This window comes from Dermochelys coriacea, chromosome 1, assembly GCF_009764565.3.
Source record: "Dermochelys coriacea isolate rDerCor1 chromosome 1, rDerCor1.pri.v4, whole genome shotgun sequence".
Lineage (NCBI taxonomy): Eukaryota > Metazoa > Chordata > Testudines > Dermochelyidae > Dermochelys > Dermochelys coriacea.
Window position 1 is genome coordinate 267,938,618 of NC_050068.2, and position 27,718 is coordinate 267,966,335.

A 27,718-nucleotide genomic window follows, 5' to 3' on the forward strand; every position below is an offset into this window, starting at 1 on the left:
GCCAGCTCAACTAAATATAAGAACACAAGAATGGCCATATAGTCAGACCAATGGTGCACATAGCCCAGTATCTTGTCTTCTGACAGGAGCCAGTGCCAGATGCTTCAAAGGGAATGAACAGAACAGATCCATTCCTTGTCTTCCTGTCCCAGTTTCTGATACTCAGAGGTTTGAGGCATCTAAAGCATGGTGTTGTGTCCCTGACCATCTTGACTAATAGTCATTTATGAACCTATCCTCTATGAACTTATCTAATTCTTTTTGAACCCCGTTATACTTTTGGTCTTTGCAACATCCCCTGGCAATGAGTTCCACAGGTTGACTGTGCATTGTGTGAAGAAGTACTTTCTTATGTTTGTTTGAAACTTGATGCCTACTAATTACATTGGGTGACCCATGGTTCTTGTGTTATGTGAAGGAGTAGATAGCACTTCCTTATTCACTTTCTCCACACCACTCATGATATGATAGACCTCTATCCTCTCCTCTCCCTTAGTCAACTGTTTTTCTGGCTTGCACACAAAGTCTTTGCCTGTTCTCCACTAAACTGCTCTGGGGGGAATAAACAGGTAGGGAGGACCCACTTACATCTTCTTGTTCTGACCTAAGGTTTGGGTAGTTGGCACCCAGTGTAAAGGCAGTGTTTGTTACTCCCCTTTATGGACATCTAGTCCATGTCACACTCTAGCTTGAACACAACATCAGAAGGGTCCTGAAGGATTGTTGTCCTTTTAGTTGGACCCTAGTGATATTCTTTTCAAATTCCGCATGTTCCCTAAGGTGCAGTGGAATGTACATTCACTGGATGACACATTCAAAGATGTGTTTAAGTCAGTGCCTGATTGCAGATAAATACACTTGAACCATTTTCCCCCTCTCTGTTTTTAAAATGGTGAAATCAAATGATTGAGTTTTCACAGGTAAGAAATTCATGCAATTATAGAACCAGATCCTTGGCCCTCCCTAAGTCCTTCTTGCACTACTCTAAAGGCAGAAAGGGCACTTAAAACTGATTCAGACATGCAGCTGAGGATTCCACCAGCACTGGGAAATCCATGGTGGCATAGAGCTGATGTAGCTGCCTCTCCACTAGTCATAGGGCGTATGTCTGGGTTGAGGGTGTGTCAATGATGGGAAATGGCACGATTGGATTACAGGGTGCCCTGGCCACTCCTTCCCCAATGGAGCAATCCCGATAGCCTAGTGCCTTCACCAGACTTTTCTCTTCTTTACCCTATTTACACGTAGCCTATCACAATCACATTGTGATTGTGACCAAAATGACCAATCACACAGAGAAAGCAATGAATGACTAAATGGCCACAGTTCATGAACAGCACATGAGTTAAAATTTGTTTGAACAATTATAAGTGAAGTACCATAAGTGGATGCAATGGCAAAATACTGGCCAGTTAATCAGTTTAGGCCCCAATCCTACAATCAGATGTGCTTCAGCAGAGCCTGGAACTTTGCACAGGCATAAGAGGCCATTCACTTGGATTCTATTGCAGGAATGGGGCCTTATTCAGTTACAAGTAAGGCCTGTCTATTGATATTAGTATATTGAAGCTGTGGACATGAAAATACATGAGGCATGTGAAGGTAATACATTTGGTTATTCTTGACTTCAAAGCTGAGTGCATTATCATGACTTATGCCCCTTTACCATGGGAAGCAACTTGTGGCTCCAACACTTTTGCTTACTCCTTTGAACATATGTAAATGGTTTCTTAATTCCTCTTTAACAACAACAACAATTTTCCTCCAGGGCAGATTGGAAGAGGCCCTGGAGGTTTTTCACCTTCCTCTGTAGCATGGGGCACGGGTCACTTGAGGGAGGATTCTCTGCTCCTTGAAGTCTTTAAACCACAATTTGAGGACTTCAATAGCTCAGACATAGGTGAGGTTTTTTGTAGGAGTGGGTGGGTGAGATTCTGTGGCCTGCATTGTGCAGGAGGTCAGACTAGATGACCAGAATGGTCCCTTCTGACCTTAGTATCTATGATTCTATGAACACGCCCTTCTTTACAAAAAACTTCCAAAAGTAAACTCCCATGTGAGCCATGGTATCAATATTTCTATCTGCATCTTCTTTTTCATTAAACAGTAAAATTGTCAACATGTGGCTCAGAATTTGAATATTCGATCAAAACGTACCTTTAGTCATTCCAGGAATTTTACATCCCCAAACATCTTTTTGGCAGGGGGCCAATAACCATCTACACATTTTCCATTTGGATCCACCTTTTTTCAGATTTAATGCCCTTAGAATAGAAGTACCATTATGGAAATTAGCTAGCAGCTGCTGTACATCAATGTTTAGAAAATTAATATTACCCACATTACACAGCACAGACACAGAATTTTAATGAAGCACAGAAACGACAAGCAAATTGACCTTTAACCTCATCAGGGAAATATTCACGTGTACCTTTCTTTGAGAAAACTTATAATTGCCACCAGAATTCTTAAAAAAAGGGAGGAGGGGGAGGATGACCTAAAACGAGTTGATGCTGGTAAATACCCCACTCATCTAGACCCCTCACCAGCTCAGCCCCATAAGATTCCATAAGAATCAAAATTAACATAACTTCAGAGAATATATGGAGAGGAACACTCTACTTATCATTTCCTTCAGCCCAAATTCTGATTACGAGACTATAACAAAGCTGTAAAATACTTTAAAATTACTTAAAGGTTATCACATGGGGGTAATAAATCTATATTTTTTAATGCAGACATGAATCTGACAACACTAGAAAAGCAGGCACTTTTTTCAATTAATGTCAAAATATTCACTTTTAGTTTATTTATTGTTTTATCCATTCAAAGCTAAAAATGTTGCTTACTATGGCAGCCTTTATGAGTCTGGTGAGATAGTCTGACATTTAGTACAATCTTCCAGTAAGTCAAACGGGAGATAGTTATGCAGCAAATACTGAACAAAACACCCTTAAATAAAAGGAAAGAGGCATTACTTTGTAAATAATGATGGTGATTAAAGCTTTGTTTCTGCCCATTTTAAAATGAGGGGTTTTTATTTAGCTACTGCCTTCATAACACTTTTCATCAGGGCACAGTGCTGTCTTTGAAATAAAAGGCAGACATCTTGTGAGAAAGACCTTTTAAAAACTATAAAAATCCTTTTCAAGTCTTCATTTTGGTCTAGTTATTTTCCCTGTAACCATTTGATGACAGGGTAGCGCAAAGGTATTACAGATTTAAACACTATTTGTAGACAGTTTCTCTTTCTTCCCTGGGCACTGCAGATGAAGAGGAAAAGATAAAATCTTGAATAGTCTCACTCAAGGAGCCAATTTCTTCCGACACTTCCTGAAATGCTGTAACCTTGGCATTACTGTTCACATGGTCACAATTAGGGCTTGCTGCCTCCAGGAGACTTCCTGCAGCAATCAGTCCTAACACTAGCCATTGTCCACTGCCTAGCCTGCTGAGTCAAGGCTCAGCTCAACATCAATTAATCTCCATGGCTCACAGGTGGAGAAGCTAATCTTGTTCCCTCAGGAAAAACTGACAAGTCCCTTAAATGTTCTCTCACCACAGCAGACTCTCTCCTTGACTACCCAGTCTCCTGATGACCAACAATGGCATTGTGGGGACTGTCTTTCACCGTGCAGTCTCTGAAATTGTTTCCAAAGTCAGGCTAATATGTAATAAATCCTCCGAGGTTTGATTCATGTGGGTTACTATAACCAAATGAACCCCTGTATTCATACCCTACAAACAATTGTAATTATCTTGGTACAAAATATGCCTTGAAAGATATCATTTGAAAGTTAATTCAGTGGTCAATAATATCATGATAAAATGTGTGTAGCTACATTATGCATAAAGTTATGAACATAAGCTGAACATAACTGAAGTGTGTTTACCAGACACTCTGGGTAAATCGGTTTCTCAAAGACAAAGGACAAACTGACCCCTCTAGCCAGGTGTCATCAAAGTTGATGGGCAATCATCTGTCAGGTGTCCATTCTTTGCTAAGGAAGCGGGGTGAGGGCGTAGGAACAAACACATCTGCATCTTAGCAAATAACATCATGGAACCTCTTTCACCACGAGATAACTTGTCTCTGTCCTCACAGCAGGAATGAACTTTATTTAGGGAAATGAGGAAAATGCATTTCCAAGGGTGACTGAACCATAAAAGTGAGTAGTAAAAATACCCCAAGTTATTGCTCCATATCCATCTCTCTCTCTCCTTCACCAAAGACGACAAAAGAAGCAGTCTTTGGACTTTTGGAGCAGCCCCTGGCCCGAGAATTTGGTCAGCGCTTTTACTAAGTCTAGTTTGTTAAATTTTAGTACTAGCAATCATTTTATCTTTATTTCTCTTGTAACCATTTCTGACTTTAATGCCTTATACTTGTACTCACTTAAAACTTATCTCCCTGTAGTAAAATACATTTGTTTTATTCTTGAATCAAAATGAATTCAGTGTTGTGAACTATTTGGGTAACTCCATTTAAAGTAGCAAACTGTTGTGTATGGATCCTTTTAGAGAGACAATGGACCTTTAATATCCGAACTGTCCAGGGCAGGGCTGGAGAGTGCAGAACACATGTTTTTTGGGGAAAATTTGAGACTGGGAGTGTGTTGGGGGGTCACCCTGCAAATAATAACCAAGGCTGTGGAAGCCAGAGTGCGGCTGGTGTTTGCTGATAGGCTGTGGGGCAGAATTGCTGGACCAGGTCTGTGGCTATACACAGACACTTGAGGTGTGACCTGCATGCTGTTTGGCTGTTTGTGAGTGGCCTAGGTGGGAGCTACAGCAGCAAAGGATTGTGAGGCATCTGAGGTTGCAGGGCAGGTGGTGACATAACCCCTCCCTGGTCTGGATTGCACGCTGGAATGTCATAGTTACATAAACCAGACTCTGCAGCGATTGGCAAGGGGATAGTCCCTGTTGGTTTCACTGGTTTAACTTACTCTCATTCACTTGATGCCAGGAACATCCCTGATATATCTGTGTTATTGTTTTATGGGGGTGTTCCCTAATCTTCCTTATTCTGGGTTGGACGGTATCAGGTAGGTCCACCGTTCCCTTGAATTTAACAAGATCTTTTGGATTTGGGGAGGGACTTGAGAAATGATGGGACATTCTCTCTGATAGGCAATAGGAGATGGAGAAACACTGCCAGAATAGGTGGAAGGTGCAATAGTGACCCACTAAGCTCCCTAGCAGCCCATGCTAAGACTAATGGGATGTTACTGCCCCTTCCACTTCATCCCTCACTAGCTGTCAGTGGAAAGGGAGGTTACTATTTATTACCTAATATTCATTAAGAGCTGACAATGTGTCTAAGATTTTTCCTTCTTTAAGGGCAGCTCTTTCCAGCTCCCAAAGGCCATTCTTTGTTATTTATGAACAAACATTTATATAGTACTGTAAGTGAGCAAGACGCTTCTCAAAACATGGAATTTTTTTTGGATGGAGGCAGCAGTGGCCGGTCAAAGAAGGAAGATGAGCAAGTTTTATGGAAAATTCAACAGTAAGCCTGCTTGAATTAGCACATCCAACAGGACTGTGAGCATCACCTAGAGCCCACAGATGTTCAGACTGCCTAGGCTGATGTGCCCGCAGCCCAGTCCCTTCATTTTATGTCACATTTGGGAATGGAAAGAGTTAACCAATGAGTGTCGTCTGCACTTGTGGCATTGACTGGAAAACCATCAAAGTGGTGAGAAAATGCCACTCCAGCAGTGAAAGGGAAGCCAATGGGGAGGGAGACATGGATTCTTCTGGTAGTGAAAAGGAGGCTACCAGAAGATGGAGGGATAGTTGGAATTGAAGGCTATACTCCCATGGGAGGGAGTGGAATCTAAGGACTGTATAAATTCTTCAAGATTCATTTTCACTGTGGAGCCAATCACCACAATCCCTGAAGGAACACAGTGTAATATACAACTACTGGTTTTTAATTTCTACATGATATGCCAGTACCTGCAAAGTCTTCAGCAGATCTCACTGACAAGGAGTTCCTAACATTTGCAGACTTGTGTTGAATTTAACTTTTATCTTGGAGGCATATTTTTAATGTCCATGTTATGACTACAGCAGCAGCTATGAAAAAATGATACAGAATAGAAATTACTGTTACTTCTTAACTGCCCATGGGAATAGGCCAGCAGACATGCCATGTGAGGTCAGTAAGCAGATCTAGGTTTTCTGTTCTTCTATGTTAATTAAAAAGCAGAATCATAAGTGCCAATTTTACAAAGAACTCTGTGTCCAATTTTCCTCTGGCCCTGATGGTGAACTGCCTGATCAATATTAAATCTAATTTACAATGATGGCCCCTATGAAGCTTGCAAATGTTATGTCAACATACCTTAATAGCTTTGGCTTCCTGAGCAGACTTGTTAACTGTTGTCTCCTTTGCTTCTACTACTCCCTTAACTACTTCCACCTCCAGAGTCTCATTGGCAATGATGTTCACCAGTTCTCCACTCTATTCTCCCCCACTCTATTCTATCAGGCAGGCTGCAGTTTCTGTCAGTTCCTGTTGCATCATAGCTATCTGATGAGCATAAGGAAGAAAAAAGTAAAAGAGAAAAGGGAAGAAAACATTTTTTTTCATAACTGATGAACCAAAGTAAGAAATAATTGCTACTCACTTTTAATAATGGCAAGTTTATAGAAATTTCCATAAAGATGATTCAGAAAGGAATGCATGGATTACTTCTCCATGGGAGGCCCAAAGTGGTTTGCATCGTTCCATAATGTTTTGCTATTATCTCTCTATTAATTTATATTTGCATTTTCTTATCTCCAGAGCAAATTTTTACAATTCACTTACAAAGTACTCGCAAAAAGAAAAGGAGTACTTGTGGCACCTTAGAGACTAACAATTTTATTTGAGCATAAGCTTTCGTGAGCTACAGCTGAAGTGAGCTGTATTCTTTTTGCGAATACAGACTAACACGGCTGCTACTCTGAAACCTTACAAAGTACTGAATGAAGAAGCACCAGGATGGTAGAGACCCACATTTTCAAGCAAGCTTTTGTAAGGGGACTGAATCTGCATGGTGCTAAATGCCTCCTCAGAAATACTGAGTGCCCTCCTCCCCCATTGGGAGTGAAGAACACTCAGGCCTTGTCTATACTGCCATTTTATAGCGCTGCAACTTTCTCGTTCGGGGTGTGAACTCTCCCCCCGAGTGATGCAAGTTTGAGCGCTGTAAAGGGGCAGTGTTCACAGTGCTGGTAGCTACTCCCCTCATGGAGGTGGTATTTTTACAGCTCTGGGAAAGCTCTATCCCAGCGCTGGTGCTGCAACTACACAGCAACGTTAAAGTACTGCCGCGCCAGTGCTTTAACGTTAGTAGTGAAAACATACCCTCAGCACCTTACAAGATCTAGGCCAGTAGTTCTCAATCTATTTACCCCTGTGAGCCACATATAGAGCTCTCTATGTGTTCTGCGGGCTGCATCCACACAATATACATATATACTATCGGTATGGTCTGGAGGATGTCACGTGGGCTGCAACTGTGTGCTGACTAGGCCACAAGTGGCTTGTGGGCTGCGGGCTAAGAACCACTTATCTAAACCCTGGGGAGAGCTGGTTTATTTATTAGATAAACTGTGGAATGCAAACAGGATGCACACTGGACTGAGCCCCTGACCTACACTCTCCAGGGATGAGAGGGGTTGCCTTTCCATCTGCCATGGAGGAGAGAGATGGAAACTAGGGTAGGGGCTGAGAAATGATGTGCTAAAATGATAATAGAATACACATTACTGAGTGTGTCTCACTACTACTGTATGGGCCACACTGCAAAAAACAATCCCAATACCCTGACAAATATTTCAGTCAAGTTAATTATTATTAATTTGTATTTTAATACCTTCAGAGGCCCCAACAGAGAACAGGGCCCAATTGTGTGAGGCACTGTACAAACACTTCGTGAGAGTCAGTCTTTGCCCACAACATAGGCAAAGAGTAGGAGAAAGTAAGAAACTTTATTATGAAATAGTATCATCCCCATGGGAAATTGTGGCACAGAAAAATTAAATGACTTGCCCAGAGTCACACAGGCAGTCAGTGGCAGAGCTGGGAAATTAACCCAGATCTCTCAAGAATTGCTGAACCGGGAGCCACCTAAAGAGGAAGCAAACATCCAGGAGGCAGAATAAGAACTTGGTATCAACACAGACACCCCAATTAAGGAAGAGATCATTCAAGCCATCAAATCCTTAAATAATGGGAAAGCTCCTGGTAAGGATAACTTGAATGCGGAATTGTTCAAAGTAAATCCTAAATTAGCAGCATCTATCCTGGCCCCTTTTACATCAGTTTGGGAAAGGGGAAAAGTGCTGGATGAGTGGACCAATGGGGTGATAGTGAAGATTCCAGAGAAAGGAACTCTCAGTGATTGTAATAACTGGTGTGGTATCACACTTTTATCTGTGCCAAGCAAAGTATTGTGTAAGATCATAGTCCAGTGTATATCCAGAGGCAGTTGATAGCGTTCTTAGAAAAGAGCAAGCTGGTTTTCAGAAAGGGTGTGGATGCACAGACCAGATCTTCACTCTATGAAACATAATAGAACAGTGCTTAGAATGGCAATGGCAACTCTACATAAATTTCATAGACTTTGGAAGGCTTTTTATAGCATTCACAGGACCAGCCTATGGCGCATTCTGTGGGCATATAGAATTCCTTTCCATATAATCAACGTCATCAAAAGCTTCTATTTCAACTTTACATGCAGTGTTGATCACAGTGAGCTCAGTTTTGAAGTCAAAACAGGAGTACGTCAGGGGTGTATCATGTCTGCTCTTCAACATTGCCATCGATTGGGTAATGTGGCATACAACGGAAGACATGCCAAGAGGCATTTAATGGACACTCTTCTCATCCCTTGAAGACCTGATGTTGCTCTCCAATCACATACCCAACACTATATACAAGAAAAAACAGTTCTGGGGGGGAGGGATAGCTCAGTGGTTTGAGCATTGGCCTACTAAATCCAGGGTTGTGGGTTCAATCCTTGAGGAGGCCATTTAGGGCTCTGGTGCAAAAATTGGGGATTGGTCCTGCTTTGACCAGGGGGTTGAACTAGATGATCTCCTGAGGATTATGTTCTCACCAATGTAGAAACATTCACATACTTGGGCAGCATCATCAGCCACGATGGTGGAACAAGCTAGGACATCCATAACAAAATCAATAAAGCCAGGAACACCTTTAGGAGCTTAAATACAGTCTGGAAATCATCAAAATACAAAACCAAAACCAAACTCAAAATTTATTAGAGCTGCGTACTTTCAACGCTACTTTATAGCCCAGAATACTGGGGACTGAGAAAGTATGACATGTCTGAACTGCCTTCATTCCATACAACCTGCCTCAGAAAAATCCTCCATATCGTTTGGCCCAGAACAATCTCAAACCAAGATCTATTGACACAGTGTAGCCAAGAGGATCTGAGCACCATCATTGCCAGGAGGCTTTGGAAATGGATCGGTCACATGCTTTGGGTGGAAACTGATTCCATCACCAGAGTAGCAATAAGATGGACACCTGAAGGCAAGCAAAAACTAGGCCACCCGAAAACAACATGGTGAAGAGCTGTGGAAGCCGGCCTGAAAAACCTGGGACACAGCTGGGGAACTATTGAAAGACTTGCCAGAAACAGACAGGAGTGGAGGAGCTTCGTCATTGTCCTAAATGCCAGAGGCATAATACGAACATGATCATGATGATGACCCCAAGTCTCAGTCTACTGCCTTAACCTCAGGACCATCTTTCCTCTCCAATCATCTTCTTAAATATGCACAATGTGCCTCAGGTGGCATATAACCAGGATTCATCACCAAATTTGGTCCACAGGTTGGATCATTAGCTTCCCTGGCTCGGGTTTGTTACAGATGGGGAGTGCAACATGACCCCTGATCCATTCCCCCCTTCTCTCCAATACCAAGAATGTGCATAAGTAAATAGATAAAATCTGTGTCAAAATAAAACTAACAGATTTTTAAGTCTAAAGGATAGGAAACAGTATTCCCAACATTACTTCACATATGTGAAAGATTTTACGCAGGCATTTGTGTTTATATCCTTAATAGTCTTAAAGAACAATGTTCATAGCTCTCCATCAGAGTAAAACTGCAGTTTCATTTTACACATAAAATTATATCAACAATCTATGTGCGCCTGGGAAAGGAAGGAATATACATTGGGAGTAAGTCTACCCTAGTAATGCTATGGTGGTGCAGCTGCAGCACTGCAGCTGAGCTGTTCTAGCACTGTAATGTAAACACTACAGTGATGGAAGGGAAGAGCCCCTTCCATCGCTGTTGTGAATCCACCTCTCCAAGAGGCGGTAGCTAGGTTGACGGAAGAATTCTTCTGTCAGCTTAGTAGAGTCTCCTCTGGGACTAAGGTTAGCTTAATTGCATCATGCAAAGCATGACATTTCTCACAGTCCAGAGAGATGGTTTTTCAGCCGACCTAAACTTTAGACCAGCCCTGAGTGAGCCGTGCTGATCTAACTAATCCCTGTTAGCACAAAAGAGCTCTTCAAGACTTTCTGTCAACAGAAAGTTATGATGCCTTCTGTGCCTGCAACGCCAAGCTAGCTGCTTTGTTTTCTAATGAGAGAATATTATAATTCAATTAAAACAGGATAAATTTGTTCAATCTGCTTTGTGATTTCAATAACTCTAGGTTGCTGTTTATGGCAAAATCCATCATGACAATATGGGAACTGCACCTGCTTACACCCCAGTTATGAACTTGGCCCAAGGTGTTTATGGCTGTCATCTATTGCAGGTGGTGTGTTTTTTTAAAACTGTATTATGTGTTTTACTGGGTGCTAAAATTTCTGACTCTCTTGAGAAGCTGCAAAATTGAGGTTTTCATGTCCAACCATGTATCAGTTCTTGCTGATTAACCATTCAAGTCTCTTACATTCCAACAAGTTCTTAAAACTCTTAGGTAATTCAAGGTAAGAAGTGGGAGTGAAATAAATTCTTCTTTGCAAGGATTCAAAGAACCTGTCCACCAATCCACAACATGGGATCAGTCAAAACTTTGTGGCTGAATAACAGTTATCCACAATAGATAAACTCTGATTCCCTCTTTCAGTTGCAGCCCATCCATTCTGTTTTGGAGTAAGGAGGCACATTGTCCTTATTAATCCCATAGAATTATTTTTTCCCCCGGCTTCTCAGAAAATCCAGCAAAGTGTAGACAGTTCTACCAAGTGAACAAAAAAAAGCTAATTTCCACTTGAGCAACTTGGGGGTTAGGTCAGGAGAAAAAATGCAGGTGCTTATGTTTATGAATATTATACGAGCGCTAACATATACTAAAAGTTGTATTTTAAAAATAATGAAAATGCTGGTCAAAAAACATGTCCTACTACTTAATAATTGTTAAGTAGATCTGTCAGAGTGGAAGAAAAACAATGCACACCTTAGTTTTGGTTCTTTTCACTGCTTTAGTTCACTGCCCCATAGATTATTTATTATTTATTATTATTACCATAGCCCCTGAAAGCCTTAGTCATGGACCAGGACCCCAGTGTGCTAGGTGTTGAACAAACAAATTTAACTTTCTTCATTCCTCTGTCTTGTGCGATCAGTAAACAATTTTCATTTTAGTAGGAAGAATGCTGCATCAGTGGTGATAAAATCTTCCTACATCCGCCCTGCCCATTGTCAATGGTATTTTTCATAAGGAAAACACAATCAATGCGCTACGACATCTAAAAATATGTGTCTATAAATTGAGTTTCTCAAGAGTAACTGTAGGGGAGGAAGACTGTGAATATCTCATAATTTTTTGGATAATCCAGGGCTCAAGTCCTACTGGAATGTTCCAGAGTGGCATTCCGGTACATTTTTGGGGAACCAAAATGGTGTTCCTGTACTTCCAGTACCATCATTTACTGGAAGTGTGTTCCAGCACTTATTAGAATTGGAGTGCTGTGATAATCACTGTGACAAACATTCACCCCTAGTGACTAGTTTATCTTTTCATGGAATGAAAAGAGCACAGAGGCTGTAGTTGTAAACTTTGAGGGCCCCACAGCCTGGCTCTGCATCAGGACTGCTTAACTGATTCCCTGTCTATTATGCATGTTGCAATAGGGAATAAACTGCATACTCTTTCTGTGAGTAAATCCTTACACCTCCAGAGGAGGAAATATATTCCTAGATGTGCTTTAAGGCCACTAATGCGTTCCTGACTTGAAGTCCTTATTCAGACAAAATTCCCAATGAAGTCAATGGCTTTGTATAGACTACAAGTAAAAGCTGTTTTGTTAAAATATGTTAGCTAACATGCTAAAGTTTAAGCTAGGCTTTATGAATTTGTCTACATGCAATAGGGAGGTGTGATTGCAAGGCTAGCCCCACCCTCCCAGGATCCTGGGTACATATTGGAGCAGCTGCCCCCTCCCCCTTTTGCTGCCACAGCTTCAGCGCTATTGTTACTTGAGCTAGACCAAAGCTAGCTTGGGTATGTCTATAGAAGCTGCAATCACATCTCCTGATTGTAGTGTAGACATACTCTGAGATAAAAGGTGTGTTGGTAGACTATATTCACTAGCAGGTGCAAAAACCCTGCTGTATACAAGGCGTTGTAGCCTTTTATCACATGTTAAGCTGGTTGAGTTGAAGCCTAGACTTCCGGTAGGCTTTAATCAGACCTGATTAGTATTTGTTATAGGCAGTGTGCCTTGTATGCACTAGTCTTTTCAAATAAGTTAGTTAGAAGGTGTTAGCTAACACTTTGTAACAACAGCCTTTGAAATCCCAGTCTAGACAAAGCCAGTAGGGGTTTTGTCCTAATAGGGTCTGCAGGATTTGATCTGTAGTCAAGCAACTCTCTTCTTCCCTATTTCTAGGGATTTCCTGTATCATTGTTAAAATCAGAAAAGCTACAAAGGGCTCAAATCTGCCCTTAAAATATCCAGCTGACTGAAGAATTCCTTTTACTGACACATTCCTTTTTCTTCCCTTAGAAGGAAGGTGGAAACAACAGATGTTAAGTCACACTTTAATAACTGGGTATCTTCGACACCCAGAAGGTGTTTTGATTTTAATTGGTAGTGCATCTGAGGTCATTGTTCTCTGTATTTAGTGAATGGTGCATGATAAAATCATAACTAAAATGCTAGGGTACAAATCAGGTCTGCCTAAGGTAAATAAGAGTAATAGTAATATCTGAAATGTATACTTCACCTTTCATTCCAAGGCAATTTATGAACTTTAATACACATATAAAATTACTTATGGGGAAGAGTTCCTCAGTCCCTAAAACACATCCACCTTTAGATCTGAATATGGCATCTGTTTAAAAGCATACAGCCCTGCTACAGAAAGTGCCATGGGATTTTTAATGACCATAAGTGGTCAGAACCTCCGATTTATGTCTCATGAGACATTAGAGATCATCTTCTAAAATATTGATAAGAAGGAAGGAAGAAGACAATTAAGAAATTTGACTCATTTGACTCACTGATTAGAATCCTCATTGGGGTAAGTGGTCAAATAAATTATTTTAAGGGCTTCCCTCACGTAATTAGCAGTTCCACTTAATGGAGTTGCAAATATCCTTATTTTTGTCATAGACAGAAAAGTGCCTGTCTAAAAATGGCATCTTGGTCTTGTAAATATCTGTTCCCTCTGTGGCTTTTGAGCGATATGTGTTGTGTTTACTGACAAAAACATATTTTTCTTTCTGTCAGCAGAGCAGAGGCAATATAGCTCCACACAGACAAACTTCATTCTAGTCTGTCTCAAGCACTACTAAGAGAATTTCCAGTTAAGTTCTTATTCTACAATATTTACAGTTGGTGATGATCTATAAGGTACAGAAATAACACAGTTTAATTTTCAGGCACCAGGCTGAATCTGCACTGTTGGCAGAAAAATCTTCAATTGACTTGAAAACTGAGCAAAAACTTGAGAACAAGAAAGGAATTTATGGAGTAGGACTAAGCAGGGAACACATAGATGTCATTTTTTAAAAGGACACTTTTTTGATGATAACTGAATTTATAATAAACTGAGTACTTGGATAACAGTGACTTTGTAAGTTTATTATGGAGTTTGTAACTGCTGACATGAAGACAGAGCATTTGAGATTACAGGTGTACAAATATCAGCACTGTTGTTTTTTTTAAACTAAACTGTGACACAAAATTCAAATAATTTTTTTCTGGAAATACCGAGTCTTATGTGGCACAGAATTTCACTGACAATATGAGTAATTACTGGTTTTGTATTCACTCAGACTGAAAAATAATATAGTTCCATATTATTTACCTGTTTGCTCCTTCATAGAATATAATGCACAGTTATAGTATATTATCTCAAATTATTTATTGTTATTAATATTCATTAATTATATGGGGTACTTCATAAACAGTATGTTGATGAAGTCCTTGCACTGAAAAGCTTGTCTATATCTGCACTGTAGCTGAGAGGAGTAATTCCTAGCTCAAGCAGATGTGCACAGACTAGCTCTGATCGAGCTAGCATGCTAAAAAAACAGCAGGGTAGCTGTGGTGGCATGGGTGGCAGCTTGGACTAGCTGCCAGTGTCCAGTCCCTTTCAAAATCCTAGGTATGTACTTGGGAGGCCCAAGACGCTGCCCATGCTGTCACAGCCACACTACTATTTTTAGTATGTTAGCTCAAATGTAGATGGACCCTTTATGATCGATGGCCCACTCTCGCAATGCCTTAGTCTTTGAATATTCTCACTCCTAAGGACAGTTCCACTGACTTCAATGGGACTACTCATGTGAGTAATAATTACTTCTAAGAGTAGAGTTTGCAGGTTCTATTCTATTCTAACACAAGCCATATATGTTTAATACATTCTAATAATTCAAATAGATTAGAAGCATCCACTCATACACACCCACCGAAATGTGCAGAAAATGTTTCATAAAATATGTGAGTTGGATAGTGCTTTATAGACACTTCCCTCTTCTAGAGGCAGTGTGGTGTGTCACACAGGAGTTCCATGAGGTTTGTCTGGCTCTCACTGGTTACTGCTACTGATAGCCCTAGCCTTGCAAAGTCCTTGCACTCAGGAGAGCACAAAGACCTGCACCTATACTTGGTTCCTTCATGGGTGTGTGCAAGCAGCGAGGGCTCACTGTTTCAGCCGATTGCATACTGACTAAGGGCAGGGCACAATTTGGTCAATGGCACATAGCTGGAAAAAGAACTTTTTAGTGTGCTTAAAACAAATCTTTCCAGTCTGCAGAGAAAATTCATTAACATGTAAAGTTCATGCCTGTACCAAAGAGCCATTAAAATGAAAGAGGGAATGTTTATCAAGAGAGACATACAAAATTTGTCTGAAACTTTATAAAAGTGCTTCAGTTGCACTGAAGGAAGAAAGAGGAACAAATCTTGGAAGAAGGGAGAAATGAAGTCATACGAGTATCTAAATGCTAGTTAAAGTTATATGTGTAGTGTTTAGATACTATGGGGACAGCTATCTAAGAAATAAAATATACAGATATGTTTTAACACATTTTTGTGAACACCATGCTTTGTGAAAAGAACTGTATTGAAAACTCTGGAGATTGAAATCCTCTATTTTTCCACAGAACAGGTGCAGCAAGTGTAGCAACAGGGTAAACTTCCCAAACTACCCCACCAACATGCCTCACCAGGTGCGTTTCCATTTGAACCCAAAAGGTGGAAGGCTGTATAGCCACAATGGAGCAAAACACTTAAGTGTGTACTTAACTTTAAACATACAAATAGTCCCATTGACATTAATAGGACTGCTCATGTCCTTTAAATTAAGCATGTATTTAGGTGCTTTGATGGATTGTGGCCTCACTCAAATTATTAATCCCTAAACCACCTTGTTCCCAAGTACAGTTTTCTTATGTGCTGATTATACATTATGTGATATTCAGAACCTTTGAGAAAGACAGACAGATTGTTTTCTGAGTACTAGAGTTTAATTTTAAAAAGCATTCAAAAGTTATACTAAAATAGAATAAGATTTCTAAAAAGTTAGGATAAATTTATGATAACTGAAAGAATTGATGTGATACGTTTCATGTACTTTACGCAAAGGCTTAAAAAACTCTGATGGAACGCCTTGCACATAAACACAGATTCATTTCCAGTTCTGCATTATCTAGACTATGATTAGCCACCATCTCAAGACAGTTTCACGCAAAGCCTATTAAGAACATGTTTAGCCTGAAGTAAGTCAGAGCCTAATTCTTACAATTAGTAAGAACAAGTTACAGAAGAAAAAGTGGGACCAGCATGAAGCAACCTAAATGTTTAAGCAACATCTGACACAAATTGTTCAAAAGAATATTTTCTTAGGGTTCAGCAAAACACAATGTTCTTTTAAATTGAAGATGACCATTGACTGATATAAAATATACTTTCTGGGATTCTCCTAAACAGTAATAGCAAAATACTTCATATCATAAGATGGTGAAAATTGGGAGCCAGTTGGGTTAATAAAAATATGTAAAGAGACATAATTAAAATAACAATAAATATATTATTTTAAACATTATTGATCTGTATTTGAAAAGCTGAAACAAATCTGTCAGTCTTGTTTTATTTAATTAGCTTTGTTGACATATTCAGTCTCTGCAAAACTTAAGGATCCAATTCAATAGTGAACTCTCCAAGGGCTTATTCTAAAAAAGGGCCATCTCGTTATGCAGCCCATTAAAGTGATTTGTTTGTTCATGATGGATTCTAATGCAAAGACTTGTTTTCTTCCAATAGTTACCTTATACTAAGAAGCCAAATTGGCACAACTTTTTAATTACTACAGTTCCATAGGGAACAACAAAGAAGTTTGTGAAGCTGATAATTCATTAGAGCCAGTGAACCAACAATATAGAACATGAACCATTTATACAACTTTCAAAACAAAAAAAGTTAGAAATGTTGCAGCATCAAAATCAAATGTAAAAAATTAAAAAAGCCAGAGATTTGTTTAAACTATTCCTTCTGTTTAAATGCCATGTAGGGAAAAGAAAGCAAATAACTAAAACTGCTGTACAACTAATCAAAAACCAATATTTTAATCATGATTGTTCAAATACACACATTAAGAAATAAAAGTCTACACTGAAAAATTATCGCAGCATAGCTAATTTGTCATGGGTGTGAAAAAAAACACACCTGACTGCCATAGCTCTGCAATCACAACTACCAGTGTAGACACAGCTCTGTCAATGTGTAGCGAGGAGGTGTGGCCTCCCTCAGAGTGTGACAGGGAGGGACCACAACACGCCCACTGGCGGGCCGAACCAGGAAAGCCACATCCGCCCTGCCGGAAGCGGAAGGGCAGGGCAGAAAAGGGAAGTAAAAAAGGCAGGCCCTGAAGCTAGTTTGGGTGGGAGTCACCACAGGAGACAGGTGCATCCTACTGCTGAAGCCTGCAGAGGAGCTGCCAGAGCTGCCTCCTGAGGACTGGCTGGATCTCCCTGGGCTGCTGGCAGACCGAGATGCCAAGGAGCTGCTGGGGTTGACACCTGGCCAGAGCTCCCTGAGATGACAGATACAGGTACACCTGAGCAGGAGAGTAGCAAGCAGCCCAGGGAAACCAGGCAACCGTCTGGTTGGGAACTGGCCTGATTCAAGGTCAGTGTATTGTGGGCCAATCCCTGCTGACCTAGTAATGGACCACTCTGCTACTGTTAGGGCCCTGGGCTGGAATGTGGTGGAGTTGGGTGGGCCTGTGTCCCCCCTACCACCTCACCCCTGGGGTGGCAGTACTCCCTCTCCTTAGGCCAGGAGGCCTGTGCTCGTTGGGCACCCCTACCTGAGCCTCATAGACTGTGCTTGGTGCTCATCCTTACTTGAGCCTATAGACTTTATTGGTGCTAGGGTTGCCAATTTTGGTTGGATGTATTCCTGGAGGTTTCATCACATGATATAATCTTTAATTAAAGATTAATCTTTAAATCCTGGAGACTCAAGGTCAATCCTGGAGGGTTGGCACCCCTAACTGGTGCTTACCTTCACTTGGGGCTCATAGACTGCTTAACTGCTCTGGTCGTTGCCCCACTCTGGCTGAGGGCATGGGGCTCAAGGACTACTTAATTACTCTCTCCTGACTGCAGGTCAGAGCCTACTAGCTGTTTGATGCCCTGCCCTGACCGAGGGCCTGGGGCTCATAGACTGCTGTACACTTCTGCCTGGAGGACTGGAGCACTAGGTGTAGCTAATTCCCCCCTTTGAGCTCACCTTTACAGGTATGTAACAGTGAGGAGGCATGGTCTCCGTCAGAGACTGACAGGGAGGGACGGCCACACAGCCTACACAATGGACTAGAGTTTCCGTCAACATAGCTAACTTCCTTTGGGGAGGTGGTATTCCTACAATAATAGAAAACCCCCTTCTGTTGGTGCAGGTTGCGTCTGCAGTATGGGGTATATTGGTCTCTATTGTGTAGACATATCCTAAGCAATGGCGGAGCTAATAATCCACTTCCAAAGTGCAAGAGAAGTTCCAGTCTGTGAACTCTACAACACCAAAGTATTCCGGAGAATTAGGTCAGGGCCCCTGCAAGCTAGATAAGACCCAAGGGAGGCAGCATAAGGTCCACCATAGAAATGTAAATTTATTTTGGAGCCAAGCCCTAATGGGATTGTTAAAACAACGTGGTAACAAGTCGATTATTCTGGTGACTATGACAAAGGGGGCCCTATTCTCCATTGCCCTACACCTCATGTAGTCATTTACATAGCGTAATGTGCCACCAAATGAGAAGAGGGGGAGGGGTATAGTACATCCTCTGTGCACTGGCTTGTCTAGATGGACAGTCAGTGTGTGGCAAGCCACAGTATAAATCTACAATGCACCAGTGAGCCAACCACTAGCTACCCGTGTGGACCCTGCTACTGAGTACCAAAGTTCCCTGGAGCACTTTGACCTACTCCTGTTTCAAACAGCTGTAAATAAGTGTAGCAGGGTCCACAGAGACAGTTGGAGTATGTCTACACTACAGTCAGACAGCTGTGGCTGGCCCATGCTAGCTGACTTGGGCTCACAGGACTTGGGCTAAGGGGCTGTTTAACTGCAGTATAGATGTTTGGGCTTGGGCTTCAGCTCAAACTCTAGGACCCTCCCATATTGCAGATCCTGGAATCCAGCCTGAGCCTGAATGTCTGCAATGCAAATAAACAGTCCCTTAGCCTGAGCCCCTTAGCCCGAGCCAGCTGGCATGGGCCAGCCATGGGTTTTTAATTGCAGTGTAGACACACCCTTGGAGCCAGCAGGCTAGTGCACTGTAGATTGACACCCCAGCTTGCTGTGCACTAACTCTCTGTCTAGACAAGCACTAATATTCTGCAGTCCTTTCCCTTTCAGCATTATGCCTCCATGTAAAACAATATTATTGCTATTTTTGTAGGCACAATTAGGATATAAACATGTTAAAATATTTGGCAGTAGCTCATGAAATAATAGAATGCAGTTTTGGAACTGGTGAATCCAATATACTGTAGAGGATGTAACGGGATAGAAGAAATGAAGTTAATAAAAAAAAAAAAAGAGAGAGAGAGAGAAAGAGCTAGATACATCTCATTAACAGCTTAGTGCTGTATTTGCATTTTTGTTTAATACTCAAATATTGAAGCACTGCAGATGAGCCATAACTTTAAATTCTCTAAAAAATAAATACAAATTAGATAAATGCAGATGATATGCAAATAGTCACCTGGAACCAGTCTATTGTTCAGCAGTTAACGAGAACGGGAAAGTGATGCAGGTACTCATGAAAAGCCTTTCCTATAAGACTGAATGCCAATGTATAAGTTCTTTCTGAATCTTTCCTTGAATTTCTTATACAGGATATACGAGGCTGGCTCATTAACTGGGAGAAGTTGATGCATCTGTAGGTGGGGAAATACATGCAGAAAATTGCAACCATATAAAGAGCAGAAAAACACAGTATAATTGCACAATACTTGGGCTATTATAAGAAAAAAGAAATAACCTTTTCTATTTCCAGTTTTGCTTGATCATCGAATAAAGTAGGAATATCACCAGCACTTAGGATCGTATTTAGATCTTCTAAAAATGACTCCTCCTAGAGCAGAAGAGACAGTTTCTTCATTTATACCCCAGATTACAAAAGCATTTTAAAAATCAACTGTTCACTTTCAGTTTATTGCCTGTCCCGGTATTCCTGGATTGGTTGTTAGTTATGAAAGAGATTTATGCTTTAAAACCATCGTATTTATTTCCTTCCCTTTAACAAGTAACTATAAAATAAGTATCATTTTCCTACTGTGCATTTTGAGTGTCAGAATAGGCAATTTAAATGTGAAGCTTCAAAACACTATTAATGCTGCAATTTTGTGACAAAACACCTCTCCATTTTCAGTGCTTCTTGCTCTATTTCTTCATTCCTAATGATTTATTGTATTATTTCTTTGACTGTAATGGTTAGGGCCCTAAGCGTTAAGCTTATTTTTTTATTTCCCTCACAAATTATTTTATTTTAATCATGGCTGTTTCTGCCTTTATTTGATGATCAGCAAAGGGGAACTGAGTGGAAGTCCCATTTTGCCCAGCACCTTTGTGAGATTGTCTCTCCATTCACTCACTGTGTATGAAACCTGAATACTAAGATGGTAGAGCTCTCAGTTTGCCATAAATGTCTCCAGTCTCGTTACAGAGTGCCGACCATCGCCTTCCATACCTGATGACAAGAGGGGAAAAACTGTCACAATCACTAACATGAAAATGCAAGTAATGATAGAGATTAGAGAGTTTGTTGATCATTAGCTCAGCTTCATGTGCTCTAAATCCTTCAAATGGAATGAATTCAGTTTCAAGAAAAACACTGTTGTTCAATAAGCTTACCCATCTCTGCTTTCCTCACAAATATACTACAAGCACAAGTAACCTCTCAGTACTCAGTGTGTGGTATATACAACTGCAGGCTATGGGAAAATACATCTGCCTCACTGAGGTAAAATGTAAATTATCCAGCAACCTGCTGCTGTTTGAAGATATCTAAAGACCATTTAAATTTTAAATAGGCATTCAAAATCCAGAGGACATACCACCATGCCTACTTTATAAATATATTTGCACTGACAACATTCATGGAAGAATGCATTGAACACACTGGTAATTTATAGAAGTACAATGTACTTTCAGTGTATTTTGACAGGTTAAAAGGAATGACTAACATACAAAAAATTTAGCCTGAAAACTAGGCCATCTGTAAAAAAACAAATTATGCACCATATACATACACACACTGTGTGTGAGAAATAATTTGGTTTATATAATAACACTAATAATATTTAGCTCTTGCATAATACTTTTCATAATTCAACCTCAATTAATTATTACCATCAATCTTTCCTTTTACAGAAGGGGAAACTAGGGCACAGAGACTTGAAGTAGCTTTTCCAAGGTCATGCAGCAGGTCCATGGTAGGGACCAGGTCTCCTGGTCCCTAATCATTACCTCCTCGACATGGCTGCTATAAATGCATTTTAGCAAGGATGTATAGCCACTATTAAAGCTAACAGCAATATTTCTCTCTGGATCAACTGGCCTGTATCCCCATGAAGGAGCGTAAGCTCCACCAGCCTAAAAAATGATAGTCCTCTAGAGTGCACCTGAATAAGGGACTCCCAGTCCCATGCCTTTGAAACACAGCTCTTAAGGGCTCTCGGTAATGAAGTCCATAGAGTACCACAGAGGGCCTGGTTCCTTGTGTGAATGTCCTGAAAGGTGGAAAATTCTTTGTAGGTCTTGGGACATCTATGAGTTGCGAGGGCTATGCCCCATGCTCACTCCATATGTGGCCGGATTCTAGCCATACTTCATGACGTGTCTAAAACTCTGTTGTCTCATGACCACCGTTTTTTTAATACCTAGCTTTCAGTATCCCACGGGTTTTATTGTAGGGAGACCTGAGTCTTCAGAGAGCCTGAAACAATAGCCTTGCATTTCTATAAGCGAAATATTAAATAAATGTAATTTTTTAGAGAGCTCTTTTGAAAGAACACATCAACTAAAATTTGTTCCCTTTGTCCAAAATAGCCACCTTTGTGTTCTCTGATCCCTGCCATCAGTCACAGGTCATCCCATCTCGGCCATCACAACCCATCCCTGACACCCCTTTCTCCACAATACACACTTTCACTTTTTAGTTCATTCATATTGGTTATTTCATTGTAGGGCTGTTCTGACTTTTCATTCATCTTTGAAGATACAGAATCATCTAGGAAAAGGCTGCACTTCATATCATCTCCTATCCAGTGCCCAATAAACAAAGGTTAGTCATTTTCTTTTTGAGTGGACTTTGCACATTGTTCTGAAAAGAGAAGGGTCAGCAATAGAAATGAGAGACAAAGAGAAAGAGAGAGAGACTAGAGACTAGCACTTGAATAAGCTATTTGACCTGACTATTGAATACTAGAAGCAATGGCTGTACAAAATGATATCTCAATTTTACCACATTTTCCAGCATAAAAACAAACTCCAGAAATAAACGTGGAATAATATAGTTCTGTTTTAACAAATCTATTTGATCTCTATGTCATATGATGACATTTTAATTTCACTGCCTGACATTTAGCAAACCCTTAATGGTCTTGAAGAAGTTAATGATAAACAAAATGTTTTAATATATTTATCTTGAGTATATACAAACAAATAAAATAATAAATAACACCTTTTGTTTTAGCCTCTAAAATTGACTGCAGTGGTGATTTTTAATTTTATATTCAGCATTTATCCATAGCCTTATGAGTAATATCTCTCCCTAAAAAGAATGGGAATTTAATACTAAGACTAGGACAACAATACTGATGGTAAAAACAAAAGAAAAAACTTCCATGAATATGCCTCAAAAAGTTTAGATTGGTATGATAATCATTTATATTATTCCTATTGGTGTAACAATCATTTATTATATTTCACAAACTTCTCTCTCCTTCATACCCCTAACCTGGGGAGCCACCTTTATTGGAGTGGTAGTACTATGATGTCTTTGCGTATTTCCTTCAATAGAATCATGTCCCTGCCAGCTACTTGCAACAAATCCTATAGGAACAATTCTGAAATACTCTCATTCATTTGGCACAATGGCATATGGAAATTTTCTGCAACACTAATTACTATGGTTGTAATTTTTAGCCAAAAATGTCAGTGTCTAGGATTTAATTAGACAGTAGCAGAATTTTTAAACTGACCCTCTAGTTTAGTTAGTTAATTTGGCAGCTTTTTTTTTCATAGAACACTGTCAAATCACATTTTAGCAGATTTTATTTTTTAAAAAGTTCATTGTTGGGTAGAACTGGTTGGATTATACCTACAAGCGATTGCAAAATATTTTTGACAGTAAAAGCAGTTCCCAAATTTTTATGGGGAGCTAGTGTTTATTGTTCATGAGTATTTGGGTTACTACCAGGTATTTGTGAAAGTATTTGCAAACCCCAAAAGTACAATGAATTTTTGCATGATTAACTACTCATCCAAAATTCTCACCAGAAGTGCATTCATTCTTTGCCATTCGCTATTTTCTTGTTTAAGAAGTTTCAGGCATCCAAATAAGAAGTGGAAAAATTACCAAGTGACTTTGGTAACCAATCACATACCAGAAATATCAATCAACAAATAATCACCATTAACATTCCACAGGCTGACATATTTTTGTAGCGACTACTTGATGAACATTTATATATAACAAGTACTTTTGTAGAAATCATGATTGGTTTATAAATGAATCATAAATAGGAAAAGGACAAAAACTGAAGGGAATATTGTTACCAAGAAATAATTCAACCAGCTCTAATTGTTTGCCATGCTTTCTTAGAAATGCAAACTCTTTATTTTCCTTCAGACTTTGGGCCTGGGCCAGCTCCAATGGAAAGATTCCCGTCTTCAGTGGGAGTAAATTTGGCCCCACTGTCCTCTTCCATTAAGGCAATATTAAGTTTTGACTCTGTTATGAATGAAGATGTAGTTCACTTGGCTATATAACTTAACAACATTTGAAACTTTTAGAGTGTCTTATCATGCTAGAACATCCTTGTTTGTGCCTTGACATAATGGATGATTCTAGCAATAATATTTATTAATAAATGGCTCCTGCAGAGCCAACAGGAGGAATGCAAAACATTGTAACATTATAAAACTAAAAGGAAAGAAATCTAGAAATTAGAGATGGGAAAGTCCTAATAGGTCATTTAGTTCTATTCTATTCCGTGGTATCTGAGTGCCTTCCAGTAGTGCCCTAAATAAATGACTAACATCTAATGTGTGGTTTGTTCTCTCCTCATGTTCTTACTGTTACGGAGGGAAGTAAGATGGAGGGAGGCTTGGGGGAAATTGTATGCAATAGAGTGTTTTCGTTTGGCAGGGTTTTTTGTTTTTGTTTTTAATATTACATGCTGCTCTGTATTTATGTTAGAGAATGCAAGGTTGAAGAAGTCCACCTTTCAGCTGGAGCAGAAGGCGGTGAGGTTTGTGTTGTTCGTTCCTGGGGGGAGTTCCTTCCACAGTCTTAGACTGTCCCATCAGAAAGTTCTGCCTGATGCGCAGATGGATTTTACCCTTCTGGTAGAATGTTTCATTGTGCCTGGGGAGCAGAGATGTTGATCACAGTCATCATCCTGGACCTTTAGGTGATCTTTTAGATGGTGTAGGCCATTGAGCACCCTGAAGATAGGGAATGAGAATTTGAACTTGATTCAGTAGACAGTGGGTGGCAGGTTTGATTAGAAGACTTGTTTAGTTCATTGTCCTCTAGGATCTTCCCTGATAGTACATTTTCCAGAGCTTCCACAAATTAGCTGTGAGATCTTTGAAACAAGGTTACAAATTAGTTGTGAGAACTTTGAAACAGGCTTCATCTTTTGATATGTCATTGTATAGTACCAACCTCAATGAGTTCCCACCATGACGGGGGTCTCTGGGTGCTCCTATAATATAAATAAATAAATAAATAAATATTAATGAAAACAACTTCCCTTAAGAGTCTGGCCCCAGGAGTATCATAGGAACTGCTACTCTGCCACTATGCCACCAAGGGATTTCTCTTGATTTGGGATGATCCTCCCATAGCTGGCTATGCCAGCATTTGAAATGCTTTCTCTCAGCAATGAAAAATGTAAAGCTGCCACATGGCCAGGAAGAGGCTAGCTCCTTATCTTTATATTTACTTGTAAAGTGTCATGTACATATAGTGCTATATAATAGTACTTTTTCATTTAATTTCACAGGATCTGAGTGGTATTAAAAAAAAAAGACTGATTTGTACTCTAGAGGACGTTGTACTCTGGTGGCTTGTGTCTTGGGGCCTAAAATTTTTGCAGTGATCATTTTATTATTAGAGATCTGAAACCTGATCATACTCAATCTCGGTTATTAAATTTAATTAATAATTTAGCAACTTTCCCTTCAAACAGACCATTGACCAAACCATGTTTTCTTAGGAAGATTTTTTGTTTGATATTCTGTGGGTGCATCACAGCAGGTGCCAATCCACCATTACTTCCAAGCTAGGAAATGAAAAGTTTCCTCTTCCATTAGCACAATGAGTGCTGAGTGACAATTTCTGTTCTCAAGGGTAGTTGTACAGATACTCCTGATGACATCACGAACTTGGAAATTCAGGACTTTCTGGAATTTTTACATGGCTCTCATTAGAGGTGGGTTTGAACCAAGATGCTGGAACCAAATATATTCAAAGTCTGAGGAAGTTCAGATCTGTATCCATATCTGGAGCACGAGACTCAGGCCCATTTCACATTCTAAATAGAAATCCTGTTATAAAGTCAAGTCTAAAAGTATAAAAGCAGAACTGTGGGGAAGATTTTTTTTTGTTAGTTTTATCTTGACATGAGCCAAAATATTCCTTTTATTCTATTCTCTTCTTTTATTCTCTTCTCTTTCCTTGTGACAGTTACTCTGCTGAGAAGTTACACATTGCTCTTTCCTGTGGAGAAAATTAAAAACAAGCTTTCTGGCAGTTCCAGCTCTGCAGCACATTCTAGATACTGAATTGTGTCATACTGTTTAAAAGACGGACTACAATACATCTCCTGAAATGGAAGACGCTGTGACTTTTTAAGTGCAAAGGGATCAATGAAAGGATGACAGGAATATGGACTTGCCTGAGACTGCTCTTGACACACAAACCCGGACACTGTTACTAGCTGTAGCATACTGTAAGAGTTGGTAGTTTATGACTAAAATTAAAAACTATAAACATGAATATGGCCATATAGATGGGGTGGGGCATGAATCTTACATTTGTGAGTGCAAATGGGCACTCGGATGTGCCAAATGGAAATGGTCAGCTAGAGCATCCAATCTGGCTGAGCTATGTTTGGTGCTGGATTGAAGGGAGAACAAAGGTGGTTTGGCATTACTTTTGCAGCTTCTTGAGGCCAACTGGAGCCTAGTTTCCTGGCGTCAATTAGAGCAGCCTCAGGACTCCTCTAAGTTGTGTCTGGATATCTATACCCACCCACCTCCCTCCCTCCTGGGTCAGAGTCCAGTTCCCTGACATTGCAGGCAGTCAAAAGGACTGAGTTATAATGTTTGGGACTTGCTGGAGAGCAAAAATCCTCTGGCCTCACCTCCTTTGCTGGGAGACAGGATGATGCAAAGATTCTATGCCAGTTCTGTTTCATCTATTGATTCCTCCTATGTTGGGGGAAATAGCTGGAGGCTGATTAAGCAGGCTTTACTATCCCTTTGCACCTCTGCAGTAGCACAAACATGTCATAGTGGAGCCAAAGATCTGGCCCTGATGGTCTGAATGAGCATTTCTCTGATTTCTATGAGATTTGCACATGCAATTTAGGCAAGTACTTTAAAAAAATAGTCTCAAATTCCAACATAGTAAAATAACCCAGATGATTTTTTTAGGTGGTATTTTATTTAAATGTGCATTGATAACATTAAAAGATACATATTAAGCTAAGGGGGGAGATGAGCTCAATGTTGGAGTTTTTGATAGAATGACAAGGCAAAAGCTGAGATATATGTAAGGGAGGAATAGAAAGGAAGAAGAAAGCAGTTGAGGTGAAAAAACTCTAAGGCATTGGCTAGAGATTAGCAGTAGGAACCAAGAGGAAAGAATGGATTTTGGTGAGATGTTAGAGTAAGAAGTGACAGGATTAACCAAGAGCTGGGGCGTGTGAGAGACTGAAGGAGAAAAGTAGGTTTGACAATGGAGACAGCGTGAAGAAGATCCTTAGCTCTAAGCCTTAAACTGCCTCACCAGTTGGTGGTGTGGCTTTACCCACAGCTAAGACATAACTGGAAGCACATGACTCAATTGTCCCCTGCTTTTCCCAGGTCTGATAAGTGAAGTTTGCCTTCTGCTGCCGCTGAAATGCTATTGGACAGGTTGTTCTCTGCTTCTGCAGAAGTTCTGGATTGTTTTGCTTCAGCTGCCTATTCCTTAAAGGAATATTAAAGGAAAATAGTATTTGTATCTGTCAAGGGCATCAAGCTTCAGTGTATCTTTAGATTATCTGTTTTTCTGCATACTTGATCGGGTCTTTCTATAAATTTCATTTTGGGTTTCTGTTTTTAATCTGGAATACTTTTCCTTACTTTTTTCAGAAAGATAAGAGCATAAGAACATAGGACTGGAAGATACCCACCCACCTCCCTCCCTCCTGGGTCAGAGTCCAGTTCCCTGACATTGCAGGCAGTCACTTAATATACAATTCAGTTGCTCTTGG

General features: G+C 40.1%; 1 long non-coding RNA gene across 1 annotated transcript; it reads left to right on the forward strand.

The window, feature by feature from the left end:
* Window positions 1–18,156: 18,156 nt before the first annotated feature.
* Window positions 18,157–26,248, forward strand: LOC122455673. Its single transcript, XR_006274047.1, has 3 exons — window positions 18,157–22,290; window positions 24,430–24,476; window positions 25,924–26,248. It is a non-coding gene; the product is annotated as an uncharacterized LOC122455673 (long non-coding RNA).
* The last annotated feature ends 1,470 nt before the right edge of the window (window positions 26,249–27,718 follow it).